Consider the following 11,536-nt stretch of genomic DNA (forward strand, 5'->3'; position numbering starts at 1 on the left):
TCCTAAACCTAATAGTATTACAGAAAAAAAGGGCCTTCCAAAAGTTATTTAACATATTACGGATGTGTTTAATCTGTTCTGTCTTTTTAAGTTTCCAAACATTTTTTTAGGCTATCACAAAATGTTTACATTTAGCTTTTACATAAATTAGCATTTCCTAAAAATTGTAAAAACTTATAGCTGTGTCGCTTGCGGCCATTTTTTCATCCACTATGACCTTGCATTTCCTTGAGGTGTGGAAGGTGCAGAAATATTCTTCAGATTGAGTTGTCAACTGCTCCGAATTCCACAATAGAAAAAAACGGTAGAGAATTACAAACTAAAAAACGTGCAGATTTTCGGTTTATTTTACCAAAAGGCTCAACTGTCACAGTCATCTTAAAATTTCTCTAGGCCTCGCGAGGGCCTTTTACCTTTTCATAGTGATTTATTGGATCATGTCATACTTTCATGACGATTTGTGATGAGAAAAATAAAAGGATACTATGATCATAAATTAGACACATTGCAGTGCCTGTAAAATTAAACGGAGTTTATATTAACACGTTGAATGCCATGAGGATTACCGGTGACAGGCACTGAGTTTGTTCGTAGCGCCAGGGGGTCACCGGTAACCGGCGAAGCCAAGAATATTAGAAACACATAATTCGAGTAAATTTTTAATATTTTTATATGATTATCGTTACTGAAATGGTTTGAAGAAATTAATGCAATATAGAATACACAAAAATAGTTTTATATATATACACAGAGATGCCAACTTGCCCCGGACGATCCCGGACAGGGTCNTAGCTAAAACTTTAAATTTTTATTATTAACTATCTACGAACTTTTTTTTTCTTCCAAATTTTCAGATTTTAGATAGATATTTATCTATTTTATAAAAATTATGAGGAAGAAACAGGAAAAAAAGTTTCTTTTTAATTATTCTAACAATACCTTGTTTTAAAACCCAGCAAACAATCAATATCAATATAAAATATGATACAAAAAATGAAAGATGTGATAGAGACTATCAATTCATTGATATTTTTTCAAATCTAATTAATAATTCAATATCTTATCGTGACTTACGTTATTGATTTAAATCGAAACCATTCTAAGCGTTGACTTTCAATAGTAAACCGAAAGAAATATGCTAGAAAAAATTATTATTATTAACATTCTTAACAACTAATATTATTGTTATAATAGATTTTTGCTATTTATTAGTCACCATTTTTTACATTTTTAGTGTCGCTAAGATAATAAATTGCGCGTTCTTATTTCGATACACATGATATTCAAATTATTGTTATATTTCTTCAGTTACGTCTTATCGTTGCGTTCAAAAATATGATAAGAAAAGGAAATAAAATTTATAACTTGAATGAATTAAAGGAAAAACTATCATTTTTATGATGTCTTTGCTTTATTGCTTATAAAATCTACTACTTCGGAGGTAAAAAAAATTAAGATTATGCAAAGATTTTATTTTACGTTCAATAACAGAGAATGAAATGTACGATGCATTTGAAAATTTTATGTATAAATTTTAACTAAAAGTAGAAAGATATTACACTTTGAAAATAATCTAAACTTTGAAATATTTCCTTTTAGAGTTGTAATTTTATTGCGGACTATAAAAGTATGGTAGTAAATGTTTTCGTCTCTTAAAATTCAGAAAATATTTTATAATAAGTTTTAATATATATTTTGTAAGTTATTTCTTCTTACTGTTTCTTTTTTTCAAAGATGCAGGGCTGAAGGCAACGGAAAATGTGCAGAAAAGCAACGGATAGTGAATGGCTTTAACGTCAAACGGTTTCTTATTATTGTTTCCGAAAATGTACATTAATCTAATAATTTGATGAGTGAAACTCATTATGCATTTGTTTCGAACAAATAGAAAGTGATGGCAAAATTATATTGTTGTCAATCAACTAAAAAACCATCAATCAATTAATTATTAGTTATCAATCGAGTTAAGCTATAAACTATCAATCAATCAATTATTACTTATCAATCGAGTTAAGTTATCAATCAATTGATAACTATCTCACCATATAAATGATAATGTAAGTAGCTATCAGTTTTGACTTGACTATTTAACCAAATAAAAAAAATCAAACACCTTTAATCAAAAAATTTTTAATTGGGCTGTTTCTTACGCTGGTATTTAATTCGGATTCCAATAAATTAAAAATGTAAAGATTTTTTGATTGATGAAAGCCTAATGCATCGCCTAATGCTTTTCGCGAAAACTGCTCTTGAAAAACACGCACTCATGTGCAATGATAAAATGTGGCCAATTCTTACGTTGGTAAAAACCTTTCATAAACATATGCAAAGTTGGCAATTTTTTTTTTTGATACCCATTGTTGTTTTTAAAACAGAAAAAAAGGAAAACAAAGCAAAAATAAATCCTGCGGAAGTAACTTAAGAATAATATTCTAAAAAACGGTTTTAAACTAAAAATGGAGTAACGAGAAGAGACTGTTGGCCCTGTATCATTTGTTTATTTTATTTACATGAACTGATGGCCAAAGTCACTTCAACTAGTACTTTCAAATCCAATAGTTATTAAAAGAGAATGCTTTGCTTTAACGAGTCATTGTTAAGGAAAGCCTAAATTTTGTCTCCCTATTTTAAATATAAGAATAAAATCTTTCAGAAAATCAGCAAAAGCTTGCTGTTATGCATATGTAATACCTTGCACAGATGCTACGAATGTTAAAAATTTATTAAGTGGTGATTAATAAAAAGAAAAAATTACTAAAATATATTAAGATTAGCAAATTATAAATTTGAAGCGAATTAATTAATGAAACTTGTAGAATTAGGATAACTACTCATACTCTTAAAAAATGTGAAGTTGTAATCAGTAAAGTCGCATGATCATTCTGATAGAAAATATTTTTTATGAAGCGGAGCAAAGTGGCATATTATTGAATGTAAAAGGCAATTTGGCTTGAAATATGAATAAGTTAATATTGAATAATAGTCACAAATGAATAATTAAATGGATTTAATAAAAAATGGAGATGATTTTCTACAACTTCTAAAAATTTAAGTCGCCCACGACATCCTTGTGCTCTGAGATGTAAAAGGTAAAATCTGGACTATAAAGGGTTAAAAATTTGAGACAAATATAGTTAAACTATCGAAATAGGTTTAACTATATCTTAATTATCCCAGCAGTCATTATAAGTTTCCGAAAGCCATGACCTCACACCAGGCATTGGTTTAGAAAGGATTTACTCTAATTGATTGATTATGTGGCCTTTTACAAACACTTTAGATGAATCAATTGAGACAATGCCATGAGCCCAAGGAAGTAAAAGGAAAAAGCTATTCACGTGGAAAACTACTTTTTCTGACAAAAGCTCCATTTGTTGAGTTTTTTTGGGTCATTCCTTAAATGAATAGTGCGGTATAATAGCATTTTATGAGACAGAACAATACTAGAACATGCTGTAAGTAACCCTACATTTTTTTTAATGAAAGCACTTTCGTGTAATGGGTGAAACTATACTGTAAATTAATATTTTCCTTAAAATCAAGTGCTAAATAATTATTTCCTTACAAAAAGTAGGCTAAACTCAGTTCTCAGTTTTACTATTCTCATTTGACTAGAAAAAATAATTGTAAAATTAAAATCAAATTATTTAATATTAAATTAGAAAACAAAATACGTTTTCACGAAATGATTTTTAATTCACCAGGAAATAAACATACAGCTGAATACTATATAGCCAAATAATAACAAAGAAAAAATATACAGCTGAATTTCTTTTGTTGCAAAAAATATTTTTATTAAGGATAGTAAATGTAACGTATTAGACTTCAATCGACTAGAATTAAAAGAATATTACCCATCTCTTATAAATAATATTGAAAACGCATGTATAAGAGGTCAGATTAACAACTAGTTAAGTACTTAAGCCATTATAAAAGATTTTAAAAAATATAATTTATTTTAAAATTTTCTGCTTTAGTTCGAATGGAAAAAATTCAATTTTCGCAAAATGTAAGTTTGAAAGCGAAATATTGATAATGCTTTAGTTGAAAACCTTTCCGCATTTAATAAAAATTCAATTAAGATTGTCAGCTGAAGTTTTTATTAAATTGAATAAATTATTAATTTTTTTTTAACTGGGCTTAGTTCATATATTTTTAATTATTGAAATATAGAGGTACTCAAAATTAATTTAAATCGTATTTATTTAAATTATAATAAAGCGTGAATTCATAAATTTGGCTTTAAATATATTGAAATAAAACCATCGATTGAAGTTAGCAAGTGTGAATGACTTTTTATCGTTGATACGTATTATCATTGAAAGGAAATCGAAAACATGGGAGAGATTTGAGTTATCCATATGTCCTAAAATGGTGAGGACTGGTTTAAGTCAATAAAAGTGTTCTAGTAGATTTCAAGTTATCGATAACAAATTTCAGACAAACAACTGCATTGACATAATTGATTGAAATTTACACACTTGCTAAGCCACCACCTGCAACATCTATTTCTGTTTAGGAAATAAATCTGATAATTTGAGCATTTTTAGATAAAACTCCCATTTTAAGGTGTCTGTACCATTTACAATACGATGGTTAATTTTAAACAATCTTATTCGTCCAAACGGCATTTTAATTTCAAGACGTTTAAATTTATTAAACTCTTATACTAAAACTTACTGTCACCAAATATTGATTTTTATTTCTCGATTTTTTCTTTATCCTTTCAATGAAAATATTAAAAACTTTATACAGAAAAAAATCAATATCTATTTATTATAGAAACTACAAAGACAAGCTCGCCAAGTAGTAGAACAACTCTAGGTTCTGATTTACGCAGGTCAGCAGCTAGCGATAATACTCATAGGTGCATCAAATGTAACAATAACATGAATGTTATACAAAGCGATAATTACTGAATACGGTATTATTGTGAATGTTTTTAAACTTTATTTGGGTACCAAAAATATTGACCAAAACAAATTAGCTTAATATGGAAATATCTTAATATATATTCGAAACTAAACTCAGTGGCGCGACAGCCCATAGAGGGCCAAGGGCTACTATGCCCATTTCAGTTTTCTTGACCTTGGGCTCTTGGGTGCAGGAGTAAATGTTCCGGTCAGGTGGTCAGCCGAACGCGGAACCCCCAGTGTTTAGTTCCCAAGCATGCTTGGTACTCATTTATCGACCCACTAAAGGGATGAAAGGCTGAGTCAACCTTGCCCGGCCCGAGGATCGAACCCAGGACCTGTGGCACGTAAGCTACCACTCACCCACCTGGCGTCTAATATATGTACTGACAATATTAAAATTTGTACTCATTAGTTTTGGATGTTGATGTTTCTGTGTGTTGTAACTCGAAAAAGCAGTGCTATATTAATACATATTAGAAAACACTAATTTTTGCGGATATAATCGTGTGAGCTGATGACGAAATTATATCTTTTCCTCATTTTGTTTTCCAGCTTTTCAATTCCTTAAAAAAAATTTCATCATATTTTTTTAAGAATTATTTTATTTATTAACAATTTTTCTTCTTCTCTTTTAAAAAATATATATTTTCCAAGTTTTCTTTGTATTTTTAACTTATTTTATGGGTTCCATGTACAGAGCGCAAAGGAAACACCCTGAATAACTTTCGATTCAATAATCGGATCTTCAGGTTCTGGGACTCAATATTAATGGTTCGAAGGAGTGACCTTAAATATGCTAAGCAATTAGTGCAGGCTATATTTTAAGTTACGAAATCTGGCACGAAGACGCGCTTTCTCTGAATGACCAAACATTTTTTCCACGGATTCAGATTTCTGACCCCCAAAATATAGGAGGTAACGGCTATCTGAGAAATATGGTCACAATAGTTTGGTCAGGAAATCGGTTCAAATTTCGAGCTCCTTAATGTTAATTTTAATTTTTGCGTATTTCGATTATAAAACTCGTTTATACAAAGACAAATCCATGAAAAAATAACTTTTTGTAAATTACTATTTTGTTTTATAATAGTCGAAAACTTTTGAATTGTAAGGTATACAATTATTTACATCATTTTAGAGAATGCAATTTCGATTTCTCAATCGACTAATCGACTCAAAACTAATCTACTGATTTTGCTCAAATTTTGTATTTTAACATTTAAAATTGCATTTAAAGTAATTCTAAACAAATCTGGTTTTTATTCACAAGGAAAGCAAGATCAGAATTGATTAAAAATTAACAAATTTTAAATTTTTAAAAAAATTATCGCATAATATTATTTAAAGATTACATTATGCAAACTTTAATATCATACTTATATGTTATTTTTGTTTGTGACAACTTTTTTGCTTGAGCTAATAAATTGAATTTTATTCTGACTGATTTTCTCTCTTCCTCTTAGTGTAAATTGTTGCAGAAGTCTTTTTCTTCCTATCTGAAGTCATATTTTATATTAAACTATGCATACTTATATTCGAGACAGTTCATTTTCAACAATTTCCGAGTTCACATTGGAATTAGAATTTTTATTTATCCGCTTTTGTCAAATTAGGCAGGAATGTTGGAAGTTTAAATTTAACCAAGGAGGCAAATTGATTTAACTCAAACTTTGGTTATGCAATTCAAATGATTTGTAAAAGTCAACTCTAAGACATCTACCATTTCATGTTTCTGAATTTAATTATTTTCTATCCACTTTACTGTATATGTCTCATATTAATAATCTCATTCGTAGAGACAAATATTATGGCTCTAATTTTTTAACGTTTTACATTTAGGTCCTTCAAACATTTTACCTATATGCAGATAGACAGTAGAAATGTCCAAGTCAGAGGCTGAACTAGATCGGTGTTCCACCATCATCCAATCAATTTCCGTTTGCACTATTCCTATTGCACGATTCGTATCACTATTCCAATATAAACTCATTCCTATTGGTTGCATCTGTAACTGATGATCATTGATGGATTTCAAATGGAAAGGTAAGTGAAGTTAAGTCAGCTTAAGCATCTTCAGCCCTTCAAGCATTGAGCGGACTGTGCTAATTCAACGCCTCCAATAACTGAAAGCCTACACACCGTTTTTTATAGGCAGTTCGATCTGAAAACTGTGAAAAATATCCATTTACCGCAGATAGTATATTCAATGCAGAATGTAGTTAAAATAAGAAAGTGGTAGCAAATATATGACTAAAAATTTATTTTATTCATGAATATTATTGGTTGGCCTTATTCACTTGTCAACCACTACAGATTCAATTCTCAAATATATAAGTTAAATTTCTCTCAATTACTTTTATGAAAGGTTTTGGGTTCATGCGCATAACTGATTCACTATTTAAACAGTCTGCGCAGACTACTTATAAAAGACCGTGTGGAGGCTAATTGCGCATCGTGCTACACACCTCTGTCCCATTGGATAACGAGGGGATAACCGGATTTTAAATGCAGGGAAGACTTCATCTAAATGTTTTGAAAAANAACAGTAACGCGCGTAACTTTTCGTTACGTGTGTTACCTTGAATAAAATTAATTATAAAATTTTAACTATTGGCAGTTTTAATTCGAGAATTTTTTCCGTTGCATATCTTGCCTTCTTAATTTATAAAACAAAAAATTTTTAAATTTTCTTTTTTACTAAAGTTTTTACAGAAAAAAATGCAAAATTATGTTACGTGTGTTACTGGGAAATTAGACTATCTTGATTAATCGACTTTCAAACAAGCAAAAAAATTTAGGCCAAATTAAAAAAATACATTAAACAATGATAAAAGAGTAAAATAGTTATATTTATTACTAAAAACTATTTTATTGCTCTTTAATATTTTAAGAACTCCATTGGAATATAACATAACAAAGAAGAGAACTCCTGTTAAAATTCATAGTGTTCCACCTTTTGTTAGAATTCACATAAATATTTTTTGTAATTCAAAAAACTATCTTAACTATTAAAAAATGTACATCTTCTAGATTCCGAAATTGTGTCATTTTTGATTTTACGATAATTTTGAAAATTTAGTCACTCAGGACCACTTTTCGTGGAATCGCCCAGCAGTTGGAGGGTATGGATTAACTCCTCCCGAATATTATCTAATATTGAAATAGTTCTTCTACCAGTATTTTCTCTTTTCCGTCCCGCTTTCAGGCGCAACACCCGGCATGAACGTGTCAAAACATTTAAATTTTTTCCTTTATCAACTTGCAGATAGGTGAAATAACACAGATTATATAACAGGGATTCAACTATTTTAAATCAGACACAACATACCTTTTAATCAATTGATTAGAATTCTAGTACAATCTTTGTAAACATTAAAATCCTTTCGATTGACTATACGTTCTTTTACTGTAAATTAGATTAATTACAATTGTTTCCAAAACTTGCGAAACTTTATTTAAAGCTTCTCATGATAACTCCTCGAATACTGATTAGGAATAATTCTGCAATTGATAGAAACTATTTATTAGCGTTGTTGATGAAACTAATTAATGCGGATTATTTTCGCGAGACTATTTGAATACAAGGCGTGGGTAAACTTGCGTGAAAATATAAAAGTGTAAAAGTGACTGATTATGTAAACTGGAAATTTGGCAGAGTTTTATTTACTGATTATTGCTTAACAAACTAACTGTTTGAAAGCATTTGCACGTCGAATGCTTAATGATTTTCAAAAATTAGCAAACATGGTCAGTGGTTATTTGATCGTATATGATATTAAAGCACGGGTCTGCCAAGATAATTAGAAACTGAAATTAAAAGTGGCTCTTCAAGCTATGGCTTTACTAGTTACTTTAATTAGAATTAAAGTAACGAGTGAAGAGTATATATAATAAGCAAAGCAACCCAATCTAACCCTTTATTTCTCAAATTAATTTCATAGCAGAGTTGTGATTACAATAAATATGACAAAGTGGTAGCATATTAATCCTTAGAGGTTATGAATATATTAATATTTCAGAAACGTGAACCTCAACTGTTTCCTCCCAAACCTCAATTTAAAGACAACTAGATGTGAAATCAATGGTAGACGACATACACCGAAAAGAAATTAAACCTTGTATTGTAATATATCTAATACATAATTCTTCAATAGCCTGCATATAGTGGATAGATTAGCCTATTTATACATCTATGCAAGTAGTAAAAATATAATACTATGAAAAATAAATATTGAACACAAAATATTGTTGTAATATTTTATATAATATATAATGCGTAGTGCATATTATTACTTTGCAAGAGATTTATTAAAGAGTATTTTCTTTCAAATTTAAAAAAACAATTTTTAAGTGCTGAGAAAATACATTGTTCGAGGCAAAAATTACTTTCCTAAAAAAAACAAACTTATCTAAACCTTTGTTCTGTGATGTCCCATGTAATAGGACATCAAAAGTGTAGTTTGGTAAAATGAATTATCAAAGTGATTAGAATCAATAGAATCAGTTCGTTCACTTAGGTGAATCTCTGATTCGAGTTAAGTGATTTAAATTTTTATTCAGATCAGTTATTCGAATCAAGTGATTCGGATCCGTGATTCGATTCAAGAGATTGGATCAGTGATTTGATTTAAGTTATAAGGTATTCAAATCAGTAATCATTTGATTTGATGCCTGATTCGAGCAGTGGTTGAGTGATTCATGTCAGTAATACGAATGAGGGGTTCAGATCAATGAGTCGAATCAAGTGAGTTGGATCAGTGATTTGATTCTAGATATCAATCCCTTTTAACTTCATATGACATAGCACTGTGAAATAAGATAACAGAAATTTAAGAAACAATAATTCATAATAATTTAAATATGTTTCAATAAAATCAACTGATTCGAATCACTAATTCTAATGAACTGTTTCGAATCCCTGAATCTACTAGTCCGAATCATGCAAAATTGGTGATTCGAATCAGAGAATTGGAACTTAACTCTGAAAAGCCACCACTCTGAAGTTTAAAATTTTTATATCTTTTAAAACTTTATTTCCTCCTTGTTTTATTATTGAAAGGGATCTATAAAAGAATAGATTTATGTAATCTTTACGTTGTTGCCTTATGTCACTTGTCAAAACTGACAAGCCTATTTTAAGACAAAAGGGTGCGCTTCTTCCAGTTCTCCAGTGGCACCATCTATGGGCAAAAGTTCGACTTCTGACACAAGCATACATCACAGCCCTTTTTTTACAGGGATTATACATTCAGACTCTATTCATCCATCCGGAGGTCATAATTTTGACCTGAACCAGAGCATGGTCAGTCTCCGATCTAGTGCCCCAAGAGGAATTGATTTGTTATAGGAACTTGGTGAACTTTGTGACCTTGACAGATTTAACGTTCACCAGTCACCATGTTTTTTTTTTTCATTTATGAAATAAACAGCAAATAAATTTACAGTGTCCCTACTAACTAAAGCCACCTTGATTTTTGCCGTAATTTGGCACAAACAAAAACAGTGAGAACCAGGCATCTATAGTAAGGAAAATTATATTTGAACACTTATCTAACACTGAAAAAAAAGGGTTTTGTTAGAATCGAAAGACTGGGAAATTTTCTTAGTACTAGTGAATCAGAGGGTTCATAAATGTTCTGATAAATAAAGGCAGTGCATTTTTAAGATAAAAAAACTATTTTGTAATTTACAGAAGCTTAGAGAGTTGGCATACTTATAAGTACCTCAAAGCACATTTCAATAAGCAGTCGGGATCTGTTAGGAGAAAAATCAAAACAAATATCTTCAAATACTAGCTACTAATTCTAATTTCAAAGACGATGCATTACTCAAAAAGTCCTAATTAAGATCCCAGTAATTAAAACTTTAAGACAAACAGAAGTTCATTTTTCACAGATGTGTAGATGAAATGAATTGTCGAATAAATAACATATAAGACGTTTCGGTAACATATAAGATGCAAAGGCACGCCAATGCTATAATTATTTTAAAGCACACGTAAATGTATTTAAAAAAATTTTAGACAAGTTGAGTTTCAATAAATATTTAAAGAAAATTTCGAATATGTGTCGAAAAGCATAGAGAAATGAAGAATAACATTAATAATTATCAATTTAAGAATTCTATACGATATGCATTTAAATTACTGGAAGTAATTTAAAACAAATACATTTTAATTCATTCCTAAATGAAAACATTAAAAACCAGAGATTAATTTAAGGGTAGAAACTTACACGTTAAACATAATTATCTTAATTTAAATTAATCTTAGTAACAACTCTTAATTAATTATATGTGTACTCACGATACTTTCAGTCCTTTTAAAACAAATATTTTATCCTGCTCCAAGTAATGAAAAGAAATAATTTAATTCCCTTCAGGGTAACATCGAAAACATTTTCCCTTGTCAAAATATTAGCATATTCATTTTAAAAGCATTCTGTTTGTACGGTACATGCGTATCTTCGTTTCGTATAAATTATTTAGTTATTTCTTTGAAAATTATAATTTATGACGGAAGACTGTATTGAGTCATTAATTGCGGCAATAATCAAAACAGATTGAGTATGTAAGTCATTAGCGACATTTAAATTAACATTTGCTTTTTTTTTGAAAATATT

This window comes from Parasteatoda tepidariorum, chromosome 9 (assembly GCF_043381705.1).
Source record: "Parasteatoda tepidariorum isolate YZ-2023 chromosome 9, CAS_Ptep_4.0, whole genome shotgun sequence".
Classification (NCBI taxonomy): Eukaryota; Metazoa; Arthropoda; class Arachnida; order Araneae; family Theridiidae; genus Parasteatoda; species Parasteatoda tepidariorum.